Below are 13675 nucleotides of genomic sequence, written 5' to 3' on the forward strand. Positions count from 1 at the left end.
TGTTATTATACCTAAAATATCTTTGATCTTAATGATTCATTTGAAATTTTGGATATGCCGGCATGCCGATATATTTGATATTTTAATATCTAAATCCTAAAAATTGCCGCTGTACTTATGTGTTTAATTGAAAGTTTTAATTAAATTAAATTTAGAAATTTAATGTATTAAATAAATAAAAAATGATGTATATATTTTATGGTATCCAACCACTGAAATTACCTTCTGACGTTTAGCATATTTAGCATTTTTATTTTATTTTATTTTCATTTTCATTCAAATCATATAGAAAGGCACAAAAAGCTGAAAAAATATCATATATGCTGTAGATTAAGCTTGAACTAAGGCTAATAAACTTTAACAAAAACTATAACTTTAATTTTCACAAAAACCAACGTGATTCTTAGGCTGATGAATATAAGAGCATAAGTTTAATTTTCTACTCTCTCTTGAGTTTTAGTGAATAGTGGTACCAGAGAAAAAGTACTTCAATAATCTATTCACAACTGTATTTTATTCTGATCTTGAGGAAAAACAAATAGAATTTGCATAATTGATTGATATCTTAAGATACACTAGAGTCCAATTCAAAAAAAAAAAAAAAATTATCGATACCAATTAAAAGTAAATTTTAGGGTTATATAATTTGTATAAAAAATTATTAAAATATAACTAAAATTATTTGTATAATGATATTAAAATATAACTATTATTTATAAATTATTTGTATAAAATATATTAAAATATAACTAATATAACTTAGCAATAGTAATTTAAAGGTTTACGAATTGAGAATAAGAGTTTGTATCATTTTTTTATTTCTTCGTATAGTAACTTAAAATTTAATTATAAATAATTAGTCTTTTTTATTAGAGTATATAATTTAATATGCTAAGAAGAACTCACAAAGAATATTTATTATTGCATAATTAATTGTACAATTCTAGTATTAATTCTTCAGTAAAAAGGATATAGATGATTTTTATTAATTTATAATATTTTTATTATGATTTTGTAAATTTTTTGAGTTATATAACTTAAAAAAAACACTCAATAATTTTTTAGATAAATTATTTGCATCATCAATATTATTTAACTAAGTCACTGAATTCAATTTTCATGGTGCATCTAATATTTGTATCTTTTTTCACAAACATTATATAGATTAGTGTTCACGATATACTAACTTAATATACAAGTTTAAAGTGTTAATTTTTTATTATTAGTGTATATAATTAATAATTAAATATACTAAGCAGCAAGTATTGTTAGTGCTTATTAGGGGTGGCAACACTACCCGAACCCGCGGGTATCCACCCCGTCCCTACCCGCTCGGGACGGGTAATTACCCGCCCCGCACCGGGGCGGGTTTTAACGGGGTGGGTTCTTGGGCGGGGCGGGGCGGGGTCGGATTTAGGTTAAACCCGCCCCGGTATATATATATATATATATATATATATATATATATATATATATATATATATATATATATATATATAAATATATAAATATATAAATATATATATTTTTAATATATAATATATGTAACATATATAAAATAATTAGTAAAATGATTAATAATATTATATCATATATAAATTTTTACTTTAATTTATGTTATGTATGTAAATGGTGGTTATATAATTTTTAAAATTTTATTTTATTTGTTGGATTTAATAATTATAAGGGCGGGGCGGGTACCCACAAGGCGGGTACCCACAAGGCGGGTTAGGGTTTAACATTTTATTACCCGCGGGTAGGGTGGGGCGGGTTTGATGCGGGTTTTTTGTAGGGTGGGGCGGAGTCGGGTAGAGCAAAAACCCGCCCCTACCCGCCCCGTTGCCACCCCTAGTGCTTATGGTGGTTAGCTTAGCGATGTAAAGTACTGTGCAATCAAAGAACACTCATCATTATTATGTGTTAGGTTTTTTACGCGCATGAGAGAAAACACAAGAGGGGGGAGGGGGGACACCAGCGGATAGAGATTAGGAAAAGAAAACCATGGCAGTAACACTAACATGTGAAACCACAAAGACAACAGGAAGTTTTTACTAGGCGAGGGAGAGTAAGAAAATTACGGAGATCTTTTCGATATTGGAGCAAAAATGTTTTACAATTTTTGTTGATAATCTAAATGAAAGAACGAGTGTACGATGGCTATGGGAATTATTTAGTATGGAGGGTGATGAGTGAGCATCTTCTCTATCTTTTCCTAGTTAATTTGTACTTGAATTGTTAAGTTTAATTAAGATTTGATATATTTTAGCTACTCTGAATGCTACTTTGAGTTGTGTGCAATAATGTTTATTTCAGGTAGTGTTTTGGACGAATTTGACAGAGTTGGAGTCAAGGACGGAAAAAGAAGAGCTTGCTGCCACTTCCACGCCAAACTTGGATTCCCCAAGTTTGGCGCCCATCAAGAGTCTCCAAAGGGTTACAGTTAGCCTCCTCCACGCCAAACTTGAAGTTCTTCAAGTTTGGCGCCAGCATCAAAGGCTCCAAGTAAAGTAATACGCCATCTCCATGCCAAACTTGAGTTCACTCAAGTTTGGCGCCACAATGAAGAATGCTAAGGGATATTTGCTGTCCACCCCACGCTAAACTTGGATTCTTCCAAATTTGACGCCAACTCTTAATACAATGGTAGTCCCCAATTCATTCTACACAAGGCCTACGCGAATCAATTAGTAAATTTTAATATAAACTTTTATTTTATTTATAATTAGGAAAAGATATTATTTAGTTTTAGGAAATATATTTTACATTAATTAGGATTAGATATAAAAGGAAAAAGAATCAGCCTTTCGGGCTCTTCTTTTCTCTTCTACCTCATTCCGCACTTTATAGTTTTTCAGAATCCTAGTTTTTCTCTGAACCATGAGCAACTAAACCTCCACTGTTAAGATTAGGAGCGCTATCTATTGTATGGATTAATACTATTATTTTTCTATTTTAATTCATGTACTGATTTATATTTCTAGAATTGTTTTCGTTCTTTATCTTATGAATTTGGGTGGAACGGAAGTATGACCCTTGTTCTAATTGAGTTCTTGTATAACTTGGAAAAGCTCTTTACTTGAACAACAGCTTGAAAATATATTCTCCTAAACTTCTAATTATCTGGACTTAATGGGATACGTGACATATAATCCTCTGATATTTGGATAATTAGGATTTTTGTGGCATATAAACTAGAATTGAGCTTCACCCTCTAATTGGAATTAAATGACCAAGGAATTGGCGGTTGATGAGAGTTAGAGGAGACTAAAAAAGTCTAAGGAATTAGGGTTTAGTCACATATAGTTTGCCATGAATTGAATCTTGCATGATTAAAATAGTTAGTAAGAAAAGTCAATCCGAAAAATAGATAACTCTGAAACCTTAACTATTTCTCCATATATTTCACAAACTATTTACTACTTGTTTTCTGATTTACTGAATTTACTGTTTAATTCAATCAATTCTCAAACACCATTTTCTGTTTGTCTAACTAAGGAAATCATTGAACCATTGTTGCTTAATCCATCAATCCTTGTGGGATCGACCTTCACTCACTTGAGGTATTACTTGGTACGACCCGGTGCACTTGCCGGTTAGTTTGTGGGTTTTAAATTCCGCACCAGAGGGACAGGTAGTAGACGTATATTTGTCAATGAAGAATAGAGTGAAGATAAAATTTCAGATTTGCATTTGAACGTTATGCTTTCAAGAGCCGCGCGAAAAGAGCGGTCAGAAATCTTAAAGGGTATGATGTGAATTGTGTTCAAATTAGGGTGACAGAATCAAAATTTAAGAGAGGAACAAAAAGAGACCAACGGAACAGTGTTAACAATGCAAACCGAATCAACAAAGGGCGAGAAGATATGAGTGACCCAACAAGGATAAGAACGACACCGAAAGGGAGGGAGAAAACATTCAAGGATGCTTTATTGGGGGACGACAATAATGGTATCAAACAACTGAATCAAATAGAAGAACAGAAAAAACCAATGATGCCTGGAGAGATTAAGAAAAAAATTAATCCGAAGATGGTGGAAAAGCTTGAAAGGTCTATTGTGGGCGAGTCCGTTATTCCATTGAGGTGTGATGAAGTTATTCCAAATCTCTTCAATGATTGGCATACCCTTGTTGAGGTTAAAAGCATGGGGTCCTTTAAAATGATCCTTGTCTTTAATTCGGTTGAGAATATGCAAAAAGCACTACGGTAATCATTTTTACTCAACCATTTTCGCAAGATGAGAAAGTGGTCGGCTGAGAAAACGAATAGATCTAGAAAGGCATGGATCGAGATTTTTGGCCTCCCTCTCCATGCTTGGTATGAAGATAATGTTCATGATATAGCAACTGTATGGGGTTTAGTCTTGAAAATTGATGAAGACTCCATGAAAGGTGATGGCTTTGAATCGGTCAAGGTCCTGGTGGACACAAATTGGGTGACGGTGATCAATGATAGAGTAATTTTGGTTCTTGATGATGAAAAATGTGAAATTTTTGTAAGAGAAACTTGGGGAGAGAGAAATGATGACGGAGCAAAGCGGTCAATGGTGGAAAATTCAAATATTCCGGTGAAGGAGAGAGGGGAAGAAGATGATGGAAAATCCAAAAAAATTATGAGATGGCGGACGGAGTTAATGAGTCGCATTTATGGTTGTATAGAGAATGAAAAGGCACCGCATAAAGAGAGAAGCGGCGCACCTGATCTGAAACAGTTGGAATTTTTGAATTGGGTTGAGTCTTCAAGTTCCACAAGATGTTTTATTGATGATAGAAGAAGTGAAGAGATAATTCAGGAGACCTAGTTGGGCCTCAAAGGTGGCCCAATACATAACTTTGAGGATCAACATAAGAAGAAGAGATGGATAGGTCATTCTCCAGTCCATTAATATCACTTGGTTTTGAGAACATAATTATGCATGGGCTGGAGAAGGAAAGTCCCTCATCAAGAAAAGAAAAAGAAATGAAGTAGCTCAGTGAAAGAAAGAAATATGAAACAGACAAGGAGATATTTGAACCACATGGAATAAGAACAAAGAAAAGAATTATAAATAGAGGGTTAAGTAAAAACACGCGTACAAAGAAGAGGGGAGTAGCGAAAATAACTAAGAATAAGAAAATTTTATCAAGAGTCAAGAAGGTTAGAGACATGAAAAAAGGGGTCAAGGGATCAAAAAAGCAATCAGAGGAAGAAAAGGATTTGCCAAGTGGAGAAGATAGCGAAGAGGATAACATAGAGGATGAAGCACTTGAAGCATGGAGGATTGGCTCTCAAATTTTGATGTACTGCAGTGATGAGGAAGAAGCTCTGAAGCATTTAAGGAAGGCGACTTAGATAATGGAGAAGAGCATGAGGAGATCTATTTCGAAACACAGTCAAGGAGAAAAAAAAGATCTCTTAAATAAGTTTGTGTCTCTAAATCTCAGATATGTTAATTTTCTAGAATTGTAGAGGATTGGGAAGTGGAGAAAAAGTAAGTTGCATAAATTATATAGTTAGAAATAAAAAATTGTGGTTCATAGGTGTGGTTGAAACAAAAATGAAGAGTATAACAACTAGTTTAGTAAAAAAATTATGGGGCCATAATGATTTTGATTGAGAATTCGTTGAATCAAATGATGCAAGTGGGAGTTTATGGTGTATTTGGGATACGGCACAATTTTGTGAAACTGAAAGGTTGAAAGGAAGAAGGTGGATCTACTTGAAGGGTAGTCTTAAGCAGCAAAATTTGGAACTTGCAGTCATAGTTATCTACGAAAAACACTCTATAAGGGATAGAAAATATTTATGGGAGGAAACAATGGAGATAAAGAGTAGGATGGAAGTTCCATTCATAGTTATGGGAGACTACAATGAAGTCTTGTATGAAGAGGAAAGAAGTAGTGGAAGAGGCAGTTTGGTAGGTATGATAGATTTTAGAAGCTGGTTACAAAAAATGAACCTTATTGATCTGCCCCTACAGGGGAGAAAATTCACTTGGAGGAGGGGTAGTCAAGCAAGTAGGTTGGATAGAATAGGTGTTGATCCATGTTGGATTCAAAATTTTTCAAATTTCATATTAGAGGTGATTAAATGCTCAAGGTCGGATCATGTTCCTCTATTCCTAAAGACAGAAGAAGAAGATTGGGAGCCCAAACCATTCCGCTCATTAGATGTGTGGTTCTCCCACAAAAAGTTTGTTCCCATGATAGAAGAGGAATGGAACAAACTTAGAAATGTGCCAGTCTAAGAAAAAATAAAGATACTCAAAAGATGCATATCGAAGTAGAATATAGAGGTCATCGAAAATATTGATGGGAATATAAGAAAAATTGAAGAGAAAATTGCAAAAGTGGATGCAAAATTTGAAGAGGAGATTGAAATAGAAATGAATTTGAATAGAAGAAAGGCCCTAATGAGTCAGCTTGATCTTTGGTGTAGAAAAAGGAGAATTTTGGAAGTAAATGTCAAGAGAAAAATATATGAAAAAAAGTGGATAAAAATATGAAATACTTTCATATAGTGGCAACAATTAGAAATAGAAGAAAACACATTGCGGAGTTTAGATTGGGAGAAAGAACGATCAGAAACCCAAGGAGGATAAAATAGGAGGCTTGGAGATTCTTTAAAAAATTATACAATCAAAGAGAATTGTCGAAGATAAAGTTGCAGGAAGGCTTTCTTAATAGGATCATGGAGGTTGATAAAACCCATATTTTATGATATATTCTGTGCCTAATTTAAGTGATTTATTTAATCCTTCACTCACTTCTTCATATTAATTGCAGAGTTTTACTTTCCCTTCCTTATTATGTGATGTATGTGAAAAACATGTTTCCTATGCTTAAAAATAATTATTTTTGATTACCCTTTATTTCCATTCGATGCCGTGATTCGTGTGTTGAGTAGTTTTAGATCTTCTAAGGCTAGAATGACTTAAAGGATGAAAAGGAAACATACAAAAATGGAAGGAAAGAACAAAACGGAGTTTTTGAAGAAACAGGCAGCGACGCGATCGCATGGACGACGCGGCCGCATGCCAGCGCGAATTAACAGCGACGCGACCGCGTGCTTGACGCGATCGCGCGCCTTAAGCAAAACGCATATGACGCGGACGCATGACTGACGTGACCGCACGACAAGGAAAACTCCAATTGACGCGACCGCGTGACCCACGCGACCGCGTGACCCACGCCACCGCGTGACAGAGGCCACGCACCAGAAATTACAGAAAACGCTCCCAGCGATTTCTGAAGCCCTTTTTGGCTCAAATCCAAGTCCAGAAGGCACAGATCAGAGGTTATGAAGTGGGGGAATGCATCCGTTCAGAGGGAGTCTCCAATTAGTTACTTTTCATGATTTAGATTTAGTTTTGAGGGAGGCTCTCTCCTCTCTCTTTAGGATTAGGATTTAGATTTAGGATTTTATTCGCTTTCAGGATTATCTTTTTATCAGGTTCAACATTCCTTTTTATTTATCTTTTCAATTTAATTTATGAATTCTTCTATGTTACAGATTACTCTTTTGAATTAATGTTAATTGAGGTATTTCAGTTTATTATTGCTCTCCTTTATTTATATTACTGTTGCTTCCAATATGAAGACATTTTTATTCCGGTAGATTTACTTTTTCCCTTTTTGGTCTTGGTTAAGAAATCAGTAACTCAGGAGTTATCAAACTCAAACATGATTGATAATTGTTATCTTTGCTAATTGAATTGAACTTCAATAATCCCAATCTTTCCTTAGGGATTAACTAGGATTTGAGGATCTAACTAATTAGTCACTTGACTTTTCTTTACTTTAAGTAAAGACTAACTGAGTGGAATTAAGATTCAATCTTCATCATCATTGATAAGGATAACTAGGATAGGACTTCTAATTTCTCATACTTTGCCAAAAGTTTATTCTATAGTTATTTATTTACTTTACAGTTTTTTACTTATTTCAATTGCAATTTAAATTACTTGCTCCTCATCTTCAAAACCCCGATTTACAATCTCCATAACCGATAATAAGAACATACTTCCCTGCAGTTCCTTGAGAAGACGACCCGAGGTTTAAATACTTCGGTTATCAATTTATTTAGGGGTTTGTTACTTGTGACAACCAAAACGTTTGCACGAAGGGATTTCTGTTGGTTTAGAAACTATACCTACAACGCGACTGTCTTTATAAAATTCTTTACTGGCAAAAATCCTAACGTCAAAATGGCGCCGTTACTGGGGAACTGCAATTGTGTGCCTTATTATTGGTTATTGTAAATATTTTTCTTTTACTTTTTTATTTGTCTTTATTTTCCCTTTTTATTTCCATTAGCTACTATGAATTCTCACCCCTCTCGTTTCGAGTTTGGTTCTAATATTGTTGAAAGGAGTGAAAGTTATAACAGGAACATGCATCAAGGTCAGAGCAATCAAAGATAGATGGAGCCAAAAGGATCTGATCAACCCTTTAGGCAACAACACCCTCCAAGATATCATGGACAAAGACCATTCTACAATGCATACCAAGCAAATAGATATGGTGGACAATCTTGTAGTTACCAACAAGTCCCACCCTGTGCTTATAGGCCATCCTCTCAACATAACTTCGAACCACCACACTCACAAGCTTCTTTTCACCATTCGCCACCAAACGATCCTCATTTACCCCGATTCCAATCCAATTACTCCCAAACACCACCACTTCCCAATGTACCACGTCCAAATCCAGCACCCCGAGAATCAGAGGTTCGCCTCAAGGAAATAGTAGATCAACTTCAAACAACCCTTTATCAACTGGAGCAAGCAATAAGTCAATTATCTTCTAGACGTTCGAACATTCAAGGACCTCCCACAACTCCGTGTGGGCAATCTAATGATGAGCGTAGCATGAAGGAGATACTAGAAACTCTAGTGGACAGAACAGAGCATGACTACGTACTGGAACAAGTAGAGGAAGCTGTCATTACACAAGAAGAAGAGTTGGTTGAAGACCTAGGAGACGCTGAGCCTCCATGGGAATCCAGAGTTGTGGAGAATTCTGTCAAGGACGTTACAATTAATGCTAAGGAGGATAGTACACAGCCCCCAAGGCAAGTCTTTTATGAAGAACTGGACGGAATAATCCAAGAAACAAGTTTCCTTGATGATGATGATCTCAAGTCAAGTTCTCCCAGTAGTGAACTTGCACCAGCAAGTAAATTCTCTGAGATCGAAGAATCTTCCCCAAGTGAATACGAAGACGATGCGGAGGTAGATTTCTCTCAACCTCCCATTTATGACTTAAGTGACGAGGAAGACATAGAAGGCTTTGATCATGACATGGATGCAATTGAAGAAGTCTGCAAGGAAGTGAAGAAATTCACAGAAGAGCACAAGGGAGTAGAACTCACAGAACCACTGGAAACACCTATCCCAAGGCCATTACCACCTAATACAAGCTTCAAGTGGGTAAAATCCTTAACCTTTATCTTTACTTTTCCGCTTGAATATGGTTTGCTTGAAACAGATGGCCAGCTTAGTGCTCTCTGCGGCTTTAAGAGTAAGAGGGAAATGGTTCGTACTCAGAGCTGGTGCACAAGGTTCAATAAGGTTCCACGCTTCAACTTGAAGTGTGCGGATTGGCATCATGATCTATCGAATGGATCTCGGAAAACGTTTGGTCACCTTGGTGAAAATCTACTTTCTAAACTGCCCGGATGGAAAAATATAGATCAAGACGAAGGCGGATTTAAAAGCAAGGTTTGGGATCCTGAAAACTATTATGACATTCGTCACCCCGGGAGCCTGAGAATATGTTTGAAGCTACTCAGAAGCTTCACATGCCTAGTTTGGGACCCCGGAGGCTATTGGCATTCCAAGCATTGGTGGAGATTTCTGGACGAATTTAAGCGCAAGCCGCCATAACAGGAAGCTCATCCAATGTCCAACTTAAGGACTTTAACTAAAAGTGCTAGGTGGGAGACAACCCACCATGGTATGGTCGTTTCTTTTTCAGTTTTATTTCGTGTTATTTATTTTTATTTTTATTTCCTTTTTCAATTGAACTTGAATATTATTCATTCGCATTGCATACTGCATACTTGCATACCTGCATAAATAAAAAAAAGGGGTGCGCGACGCGATCGCATCACCCATGTGATTGCGTCACTTGTGAAAAATACTACCCACGTGTCCGCGTCATTCACGCGGCCGCGTGATCTGGAGATCGGCGTAAATCCCTAACGTCCAGAGAGTTAGGCTGGAATCGTGCGGCCATTGTGCGTTTCGCACAAAACGACCCACACGGTCGCGTCACATGCACAACACCAATCCCACGCGACAGCGTGAGCGACGCGATCGCGTCGCATGGATTGCACCACCACCCCAGAGGAGACAGAGAGTTGCGCTGAAACGACGCTGGAATTGTGCGTTTAGCACAATTTCCAGCGACGCGGTCGCATGCCTCACGCGACCGCGTCATTCATAATTTACTCATTCCATGCGATCGCATCACTCACGCGATCGCGTCGACCCCCATTTCACCCCGGCCACGCGACCGCATGCCCCACGCGATCGCGTGGATTCAAATTTAATAACCCCCAACCACGCGAAACCCTACCCATTCGCGCCCCCCCAGCCCCCTCTCCTTCCTCTCTTCTCTCCACAACCACCACCCACAACTTCCAGCCACCACCACCGTCCACCGCAACCCCCGAAGACCACCCAGAAGCTGCCGCCACGCCTTCCCCCTTCCTCCTTCCCCCTCCTTCTTCTTCTTCCTTCCTCTTCTCCCTCACCGCGCCACCGTCACCCCCTCACCGCGCCGCCGTCACAACCGCACCACCCACCACCACCCACACCCCCTTCCTTCCCTTTTCCTTACCCACATTACCCTACCCCAAACCTCCCCTGCTTCCACAAGCCCTCACCGCCGCCGTAGCACCCTCAACCGCCGCATCAGCCGCCACAGCCACCACCCCCAGCCACCTCTCTGCCCCACTTTCATTCCTACGCCTTCCAGGTTCCGCTGAACGCCACCTTTCTTTCCTTTTATCGTTAATTTCCTATTTTTCTATTTATGTTCATCATTAGGCTAGTTAGATATGCATGTTGTAGTGGATTCTAGGTTGTTAGGTAGCTTAGGATGTGGTTAGTGGATTTAGGCCTGATTAATTGCGCTGTTCTTGCTACCTGTTTTATTCAATTCACAATTCCGCTGCTGCTGTGATGTTGTTATTGTTCATATGCTGTAATTTCTTGTTTCATGCTGCTCTTTACACTGCTTTTCCATGTTCATATTCCTTATATGTAATTGCAGCTATATTTTTAACTCATATGAACTCTTATGACTGCTGTTTATTTTCTGGGACAATCCAATTTTAGCCAGAATGCTGCCCAAATTTCTGTAAACTGTTTTGATTTTTATTCATGTTTTGGTTTTGGCATTTTAAACTCTGCTTTCCTCTGTTTTTACCAAACCAATTCATGAATGCCAGAGCAAGCTTTCTTATTCTTTTTGATTTCTTGGTTCTTAATCTGCATTTTTTATGTTTAGATTCCAATTCTTGCTATTTCTATATCTATCTGAATCATCATCAACCTAATTTTCTTGTTTTGATATGAGTTACCTATAGCTTCTAATTGTGAATGCTTGTTACTTGGATTATGATCATTATGCCACTTACTTTAACCCACTTTGTACTAACTCACTAATTTTAACTTCCTAAACTCTTTTTCAATTCTAACCAAACCTAACCTTTCAAAACATCTCTTCTGGTTTTTCACTTTCTTTTAACATTCTAACCAAGGCATGATGGTACTTTTTCTAATTAACTTGAATGGAAGTACATTTTGGATTGTGACATTTTTCTTCTCAGTATTCTAACTCTTATACATTCCTTAATGCAAATTTACTTAACTCAATTTCCTCTTCTATTGCTCCTTTGCCACTTTGTGTTTCTTTTGATTATTTGCCTATTTGTTTTCTTGTTTTTTTATATCCTGGTTTTCTGTTTTTCAGGATGTCAGACACCCAGAGAAAAGAAAAAGAAAAAGCAACAACTGGCAAACGAAAAAGAGAAGAAGCCTCCATGTCCATACTGGACCTCATGCATGATGACTCCTGGCAGGAGAAACACTTTACCCCGCAGGAGAAGGCTGACCAACTACTCCCTGCTACTGATCCCATTAAATTTGCAAACTGATACTACGAGCTGAAGTATCCGGTGTTTGCAAACTCCAGAAACCTGTACCTGGAAAGGACGCTGAAGATCCCAGAAGAACTCCAGCAATACACCTATGATCAGATCAAACAAAGAGGCTGGTTCTTCCTGGAGAGAAACCTGACTGAGGTTAATGCATCTTGGGTAAGGGAATTCTACTACAATTACTTCAAAACTTCCCTAGATGCAGTGAATCTAAGAGGAAAGCAGATTCTGGTTACTGAAGAGGCTATAGAAAATGTTCTGAAGCTTCTGCCTAAATCCAATCAGCCAGATGGATATCAAAAGGCTGAGGAGGACATGCGCTTTATGAAATTTGACTGGGATGCCGTCAAGGCCAGGATAGCCCTTGACCTGACTGTCCCATGGGTCATGGGTCAGAACACCACCATGCCTAAGGGAATCAAGCGGGCATACTTGAACGATGAGGCTCGGCTATGGCATCAGATCCTAAGCAACTTTATTATGCCGAGTACTCACGAGACGGAGCTACCTGCCGCTATGATCACCCTCCTATGGTGTGTGATGGAGGGTAAGGACCTGTACCTGCCACGCTTCATTCGGTACTACATGGCCAGAGTCCACGTCCGAGGCACTCTCCCCTTCCGATATCTGATTACACAGCTTGGCCGTCGAGCTGACGTGCCCCGGGAGGATGCTGATGAGAAGCCACCTGCTGCAGAATGCAAGACAATTATCCCTCACAGCAGGAATTTTCTGGCTTTGGGCTACAGACCTCCATTCCTCACTCCTACTGATGAGATAGCCACACCATCTGCCGACCCCTCTTCCTCCACAGCTACCCCTGCTACCACCACTGCACCTCCACCTGCCTCAGAGCCCGTCTATCATCTAGTGCACCGCCTGTTTCGACAGCTAGACCAGATGGAGCGCCGCAACCGGCGCCGATATGAGAGAGCTGAGCGTCGCAGCAAGCGATGCTATGAGCACCTGAAGCTGATGATACGATCTGGAGATATCTCCTCCGAGCCTGACACACCATCAGAGCCATCTGAGGAGGAGGCGGATGCTCACGAGGTAGATACCCACCCCCAGAGAGCGGCTGAGCAGGCAGGCACAGAGCAGGCTGCATCACAGCAGGAGGCCCCGCATCAGATTCAGGTTTCCGACCCTGAGATCCCTATTCAGTCAGCACCTCCTCTGCAGCAGGCAGACCCTCAGACCACCACCACAGAGACTCCAGCTACCCACCCTTCCAGTGATGACACCCCTTCACACCCTGCTTGAGTGAGCATCAGGGACGATGCTTCATTTTAAGTGTGGGGAGGTCGCCATCTCTGGCGTTTTTTTTTTGGTGAACCACTACAGACTCTTTCATTTTATTTTGCTATTTTTCTGTATTTTTCTCTTTTATTTTTATTTTTATTTTTTCAGCACTTATACATTGTTATTTTCATGTGCTTTCACTCTACTTCTGCATTTTGCACCTTAGTTCATATTTTAGCTATTTAGTTTAGTTGCAATTCTAACTTATTAGTTATAGAAATTGTGGAT

This window comes from Arachis ipaensis, chromosome B10 (genome assembly GCF_059453495.1).
Source record: "Arachis ipaensis isolate K30076 ecotype BB chromosome B10, ASM5945349v1, whole genome shotgun sequence".
In the NCBI taxonomy this organism is placed as follows: domain Eukaryota; kingdom Viridiplantae; phylum Streptophyta; class Magnoliopsida; order Fabales; family Fabaceae; genus Arachis; species Arachis ipaensis.